Genomic DNA, 8,325 nt, shown 5'->3' on the forward strand with positions numbered 1-8,325 from the left:
AAGAAAAAATGCAGGCCAGCTTTGGCAGGGGGATTATTCAAGGGCTTCCAGTTGTGGAAAGCAGGGTGGAGGTGGCCATCCACCAGCGCCAGGTGGAGCAGGGTTGTTCTGGAATATCTGATTCAAAATAGGTGGAAAGATGGGTCAGGATTCAAGACCTAAACATTGAGGGTTGAAGGACTGTAGGCTCCACATAGCTACCTAGAGCATGCTTGCGATCTTTACTGTACATATGAATCGCCTGGAACCTGGCTAAAAATGCAGATTCTGATTCAGTAAGTCTGGGGCTCTGCAGTTCTAACGAGTTCTCAGGTGATGCCAGTGCTGCTGGTTTATGCATCACATGGAATACAGGGGCTACAGCACAGGGCAGGGTCCCTCCTCCTTTTCTCCTAACCATCATGGGCCCTAGAGGAGCAGGGAAGCCTGGAGATTGGGCAATAGCACCACTCTTGCCCAACAAAACTGCTGACAGGACACAGCAGCCCAGAGGCTGGGAGCAGTCCAAGCCCTCATGCATTCCAGGGCAGGGGCTGAGCAACTGGCTGCTGGCTGAGGCTCAGAGCAGAAAGAGCCTGATCAATGGACATAAGAAAATTATCAAATTAGAAACAAAGATGGGTTATATTTGGTGAATCAGAGGGAAAAGCTTAAAAATCTCTGTCCCTTTTTAACACCTCAAATAAAAGATCCTCATCACTCCTACCCACTGTGGTCAGTGCTCTGACCGAGGTCCCTCTGCAGAGTGGAAGTCGTCAAAGTACGTTGAACAAATGCTTACCCAGGCAGAGGGTGGGGTTTATGAGCTGTTGCTCTCTCGTACTAACCTTCTAGGAAAATGAAAAGGGAAGAGTTCCTCCAGGGCCATTTTCCTGGGCTCTAAATTGGGTGCTTGATGTATGAACTTGGCTATACGATAGCACCCTGTTGTTCAATTAAACACTAGTTTAGGTGTTGTTGTGAAGGTATTTTGTAGATGCTGTTGACATCTACAATCCGCTGATGTTAAGTAAAGGTCTTGACAGTCTGGGTGCCTCATCCAATCACTTGAAAGGCCTTAAGAGCAGAAGAGGTTTCTCTGAGGTAGAAATTCCACCTGTTAAGTGCAGCTTCAGCTCCTGCCAGAGAGTTTCCAGCCAGCTGCTCCACCCCACAGACCACAGACTTGCCATTCCCCACAATCATGGAAGCTATTTGCTTTAAATAAATCTTGTTCCGTATACATTTGATCCTCATTATTCACAGATTCTCTATTTGTGAATTTGCCTACTTGCTAAACTTTACTATAATGCCAAATTAACACTCACAGTGCTTCCACAGTTATTCCTGGACACGTGTAGAGTGGTGAAAAATTTGTCACCTGATGCAGCTGTTTTCCCAGCTGAGGTCGAACAACGTGACTCCAACTTCTTGTTCAGCTCTCAGACTGTAAACAAGTGTCCTTTACGTGGTCTATGTAGCGCCATGATTTTCATATTTTTGTGCTTTTTGTTGGCGATTTTGCTGTTTACAGTGGCTCCTAAGCATCTTGCTAAAGTGCCGTCTAGTGTTCTTAATGCCAGAAGGCTGTGAAATGCCTTGTGAGGAAATATGCTTCATTCAGACATCAGTTATAGTGCTGTTGGCTGTGAGTTCAATGTTAATGAATCAACAGTGTATATTAAGTAAGGTGTCTTTAAACAGAAATACAGATAAAACAAGGTTATATTTTGATCGGTTGAGGAGAATGTGACCAGAGGCTCACAGGAACCTAACCCTGTATTTCCCCTAGGAACAGTGGCTCAGTATTTCCTAATTCAGTGTTTGTGGGGACTTTATGGGACATAACTACCATGAATAACGAGAATTGACTCTGTGTGTGGAGCGGGGGGAGGGCAGCATGCACGCGGGCATCCGCACTACTGGTTCTGTTTCTCTGGAGGCACCCGAACTGATGCAGGTGCAGTACCACCCTCTCCTCCAGGGCTGGCTGTGCACTGCACAGATGATGAGGGCCTTTTGTCCTTTCTGCATTCAGATCTCTGACAATATTCTGCAGAAGGAGGAAACCAGTTCACTGTAAACCCTCTAGTGAATGTTAACAGTCCCCTTTTAAAAGCAGTTTTTCCCTTACTGGGTCATACTTAGGGACACAAAATATACACAAGCCCTATAATTTGGATGGTATTCCATCTCCCTGATAAAGAAAGAAGTAGGCTAGATTAGGTAATAGCTAGAATGCATTTCAGCATTTTTAATGTAATTTGGATGATAAGCCCCAAATTACTTTTCCAATATAAACCAATCAAGTCGATTCCAGTTTGAGTGACTTTACCAAAAATAAACTTCTTTATGAATGTATAAAAAGATAATTAGACTGTCTCCAAGGCATTGGGCCTATTCCCAACAATGGAGAGAAGCCAGCATGTCTCAGTGACATGCAGGCACCAATTTAACAACCCACTGCCCTTCCCCTCCCCACCCCAGTGGTCAGCTGTAGTCTTCTCAGAGGCTGTGGTTATGATTCTCACTTGCCTGGTCCACAGCTGCAGGCTCCATTGCTAATTCTAAATTTGTCATCTTCCATGTTGCACTGTCTGACACAGAAGGAACTGGCAAAGAGGAGTCATGTCTTAGTCAAATCCTACCCCGCTCCTGGAATACCACCCAAGCTCACACCCTCCATGGCGTGAGTCAGCTGTGCCAGCTCTGTGGATATCGTGCGCTTTTCCCCACGTGCCCACTGACACCTGAATGAGGCTTGAAAAGGCTTATAAATAATTCTCTTTTTCCTTCAAGAACACGTCACAGCTAAGACTAAGCACCGTGTATCAGCTTCCACTGATCCTGAAAGAAAATACTGTTTGAAAAAAGCTTCTTTCATGCACAGCTTCAAGAAAATCAGAACACCATTCACTTCTCAAACCACCCATAAGGTAATTCAAGTGTCAAAAAGTGTTCAACGCAAACAGAGGAAGGGCAGAGGGAGCATAATACAGTCTGAGAATTTTTTTTTGTATTCAAAAGTGTTTCCCTTTTAATGTTCAGCAATTTTCATGACATGTGAATAGTATTCTAAGCTGTTAAATGGTAGAATGGGAACTGCCTTGTCCTGTGACTATTTTTTTTTTTTTATAAATTTATTTATTTATTTTTGGCTGTGTTGGGTCTTCGTTTCTGTGCGAGGGCTTTCTCTAGTTGCGGCGAGCGGGGGCCACTCTTCATTGCGGTGCGTGGGCCTCTCACTGTTGTGGCCTCTCCTGTTGCGGAGCACAGGCTCCGGACGCGCAGGCTCAGTAGTTGTGGCTCACGGCCCCAGTTGCTCCGCGGCATGTGGGATCCTCCCAGACCAGGGCTCGAACCTGTGTCCCCTGCATTTGCTGGCAGATTCTCAACCACTGCGCCACCAGGGAAGCCCCGTCCTGTGACTATTGAATTGATACACTAAGTAAGAATGATATACTAAATACAATTAAAATGAGTATCACCCTTCCACCAAATAAAAAATTGTAGAAATATATGTAGTAAACAAACTGATTGAGTCAAATTATTTCAACCAGAAAAAAAATGTCAAAAATGGCTAAACAGGACTAACTCTTATGAAGTTTGGCTTATAGGGCCCATCTCTCCCTGTGGCTCTTTGTCCTACATTTTCCCACCCTTCTGGTCACCTCCCTTCCCCCACACCAGGTGTCAGGTCCTCCTTCCCCTGCTCTCAGCTGGTTGCTCCTTTCAAAAGGATTTAAAAGTCAGGGGTTGGAAACAACAGCCGTCCGGCCAAATGGAGCCCATCTCTTGTTTTTGTAAATGAAATTTTATAGAAACCCGGCCATGCTTATTCCTTACCTCAATGGCTGCCTCTGCCTTACAATGACAAGAGTTGAGTAGCTCCAACAGAGACCTTACGGCCCACAAAGCTTAAAATATTTACTATTTGATCCTTTATAGAAAAAGTCTGCTAGCCCCTGAATCAAGTCCCTCGCACTAAGGTATTACAGTTTTAATATGTTACTTCTCCAGGAGAAGAGAACCATTACTTGGATTTTAATAGGAGGTAACTTCTTAATTTAAAGAAAGTAATGGCTAATAGCAGGCTTTTACTCATCGGCAGTGGGATACTCAGGAGATACTTTGGGGTAGGGGCATTTCTTAAGTTCAGTTACTATCTATTCCACCTGCCCATCAACCCAGTTGTGGGGCCACCTACTGAGGATTTTGATAAAGGGTTACAATTGTTTGGAGAAAGACTTGAAAGCGAAGTCGGTCTGAAAGCAGTTTGGGACTGCTGCAGCTGGCATTGTGGAGAGGAAAACACACAACCCAAGAGATTATAATTTGTCTCCGCCTGACTCAAATGTTTATTCTTATCACTTAAAGACTAACAAAAACATTCTGAGGTCCAGTTAAAGAGAGTCAGATTCCTGACTTTGGTTGTCCCCTAATCTTTTGCCTTTTTACTTTTCACAGATATCTAACTTCACAAAAATAAATCTTCTTTATGGCACACCAAAGATTTTCTCTCTGAAGTTCCCATGAGCGGTGTTATTTATCTATAAAGAAGTCTCCTCCAAGAAAGCAGCAACAGCGAGCTCATGGTGCAGCCTTTCTTCCAGAACAGAGGGGCTCGATTCTCACTGGCATTATTAGGCAGACTTCATGAGACTTTGAAATGGCCGCTGTACCAAATGGAAACAGAGCATCTGGTTTCCCATCTCAAGGTGATGCACGGGATTGATGGTCACTCCTAACATTCGTTTGTTCAGTATATTACATCCCAAAATGTTCTCCTAAACATTCTCTTGTTTAATCCTCAGGACAATCCTTTGACATGAAAATTGTCATCCCCTTTTTACAGGTAAGGAAATGAAGGATGTGAAGGGTTAAATGACTCACTTTAGATCAAACAGCTGTTGAAGGTGGATTCAGAAGAAAAAGTCAGGTCTTCAGAGTCCTCTCAGGGTAGGGGTTTATTCTCTGAGCTCATGCTGGAGGAAACCGGGGGCCTCGTCAAGAGGAGTGAGACTAGTGCAGTCGTTTGTGGAAGTCTTGAAGGTCACGGTTTTGTCACTCTTCCGGTACAAGAGTGGTAAGTGGCAGCCTAAAGAGGTAGAGGCTTCATTCAGATGTGCCTATGAGCTGCCCAAGGTGAGCACCAGGATGTCATCCCACACGGCTCCTGGACCCTCCTGGGATGGGGCTCATATAGCACTAGCGCTTCAGCGGGGCTTTGTGCAAACTAGAAAATGGCAGGCCAATTATACAAAGGTGCTCCTTCCCTCAGCTGACTCAGCCCTGGGCCAGGCCTCAGCTCAGCAAGCTGAGTGGGCTAGATCCAGCCCCTGCTCGAGTCCCTCACCCAGAAAAGGCATCATTGCCCAGGCACAGCTGGTACAACCATCCTGGGCCCACCCAGTTCAGAGAGCTCCCTTCACCAAGAGGGGATGTTTCTCAAAGGAAAGATAACCTTACTGAGAAGAACTGAATCCATACGGGACCATAAACACTGCACAGTTTACCAAGAAGGTGCCAGTTACAGTCTAAACTTAGTATGGTTTGGGTAGTGAGGACAGTCTTTCTGAGCGGGAGAACTAGAGCTGGTCCCAGTCCAGCTCATCTCCCTTACCTGGTCCTCCCTCTTAGCTAAGCCCCTCTCTGTATCCCACTCAAGCCCATTTCTCCCATTAATTTAAGTGCTGCCTCACTGAATGGAAACTTCCTTGAACTGGAGGGAACACACAGCTAGCAGAAGGGTGTAATTATTCTTTGTGAGTGGATGGGCGGCCACCCCCTCCAGCATGTCTCTGTCACACCAAGACAGGCAACCCTGCTGGGCTAGGACATCTCCTCCAAGACTACACATTTCCAAGACACCAGCTGCCATCAGAACATCCTGGGTCTCTCCCCGTTCCTCCTCTAAATGTTCTTGGGAGCCCATATCATCCTCTAGGCCACTGGGCAAAGTCCAGCTGAGCTCATTAATCATATACACTCACCTTTCCTTGCTCAGAAATCAAAGGCAGCAAGAGCTCACAATCCTCCGTTGAATTGTGTTTTCATAGGATTTGAAGGAAGAATGGATCCAAGAGCAAAAAGGCAGCTCCACCTAACCCTGGGAAGGACCGGTAAGCAACTCAGGGTGCAGCTACTAAGAAAGCAGGAGGAAAGTGAGCTGGAAGCTACTCTTCTTCGTGTAGAAATGAATCCTCAGACTAAAAGTTTCAATTTACACTGAACACATTCAATTTTTTAAAATTAATTTTTATTGGAGTATAGTTGCTTTGCAATGTTGTGCTAGTTTCTTGCTGTACAGCGAAGTAAATCAGTCATATATATACATATATCCACTCTTTTCTCAATTTCCTTCCCATTTAGGTCACCACAGAGCATTGAATAGAGTTCCCTGTGCTATACAGTAGGTTCTCATTAGTTATCTGTTTTATACATAGTTGTGTATATATGTCAGTCCCAATCTTCCAGTTCATCCCAGCCCCACTTCCCCGCCTTGGTAACCACACGTTTGTTCTCTACATCTGTGACTGTATTTCTGTTTTGCAAATAAGTTCATCTCTACCATTTTTCTAGATTCCACATATAAGCGATATTATATGATATTTGTTTTCCTCTTTCTGGCTTACTTCACTCTGTATGACAGTCTCTAGGTCCATCCACGTCTCTGCAAATGGCACAGTTCCATTACTTTTTATGGCTGAGTAATATTCCACTGTGTATAAATATGTACCACATGAACACATTAAATTTAAAGGTGCCTTGCCTTGCACTTATACAGTGTGCCAAAAGGGGTGCTGAATTCATTTCCAGTCTTGTTCTGATAACTACTACCACCATGGTCCACATAAAAATGGTTGAGCAAGTGAGTATGTTTCAACTTGCCGTCACCTTTTCTTTTTTCCCCCGCCACCACGAACTGCCTGCCCCCCACTTTCCCCCCTTGGTGTCCATACATTTGTTCTCTACACCTGTGTCTCTATTTCTGCCTTGCAAACCGGTTCATCTGTACCATTTTTCTACATTCCACATATATGCGTTAATATATGATATTTGTTTTTCTCTTTCTGAGTCACTTCACTCTGTATGTTAGTCTCTAGGTCCATCCACATCTCTACAAATGACCCAATATCGTTCCGTTTTACGGCTGAGTAATATTCCATTGTATATACGTACCACATCTTCTTTAACCATTCGTCTGTCGATGGGCATTTAGGTTGCTTCCATGACCTGGCTATTATAAATAGTGCTGCAATGAACATTGGGGTAGATGTGTCTGTTTGAATTACAGTTTTCTCTGGGTATATGCCCAGTAGTGGGATTGCTGGCTATAAGGTAATTCTATTTTTAGTTTTTGAAGGAACCTCCATACTGTTCTCCATAGTGGCTGTATCAATTTACATTCCCACCAACAGTGCAAGGAGGTACCCTTTTCTCCACACCCTCTCCAGCATTTGTTGTTTGTAGATTTTCTGATGATGCCCATTCTAACTGGTGTGAGGTGATACCTCATTGTAGTTTTGATTTGCATTTCTCTAACAATTAGTGATGTTGAGCAGCTTTTCATGTGCCTCTTGGCCATCTGTATGTCTTCTTTGGAGAAATGTCTATTTAGCTCTTCTGCCCATTTTTTGATTGGGTTGTTTGTTTTTTTAATATTGAGCTGCATGAGCTGTTTATATATTTTAGAGATTAATCCTTTGTCCATTGATTCATTTGCAAATACTTACTCCCATTCTGAGGGTTGTCATTTTGTCTTGTTTATCGTTTCCTTTGCTGTGCAAAAGCTTTGAAGTTTCATTAGGTCCCATGTGTTTATTTTTGTTTTTATTTCCATTTCTCTAGGAGGTGGGTCAAAAAATATCTTGCTGTGATTTATGTCAAAGAGTGTTCTTCCTATGTTTTCCTCTAAGAGTTTTACAGTGTCCAGTCTTATATTTAGGTCTCTAATCCATTTTGAGTTTATTTTTGTGTATGGTGTTAGGGAGTGTTCTAATTTCATTCTTTTACATGTAGCTGTCCAGTTTTCCTAGCACCACTTATTGAAGAGACTGTCTTTTCTGCATTGGCTCTCCTTGCCTCCTTTGTGATAAATTAGTTGACCATAAGTGCATGGGTTTATCTCTGGGCTTTCTATCTTGTTCCATTGATCTATATTTCTGTTTTTGTGCCAGTACCATATTGTCTTGATTACTGTAGCTTTGTAGTATAGTCTGAAGTCAGGGAGCCTGATTCCTCCAGCTCTGTTTTTTACCCTCAAGATTGCTTTGGCTATTCGGGGTCTTTTGTATCTCCTTACAAATTTTAAGATTTTTTTTTTTCTAGTTCTGTAAAAAATGC

The sequence above is a fragment of the Tursiops truncatus genome, chromosome 14 (assembly GCF_011762595.2).
Source record: "Tursiops truncatus isolate mTurTru1 chromosome 14, mTurTru1.mat.Y, whole genome shotgun sequence".
In the NCBI taxonomy this organism is placed as follows: Eukaryota; Metazoa; Chordata; class Mammalia; order Artiodactyla; family Delphinidae; genus Tursiops; species Tursiops truncatus.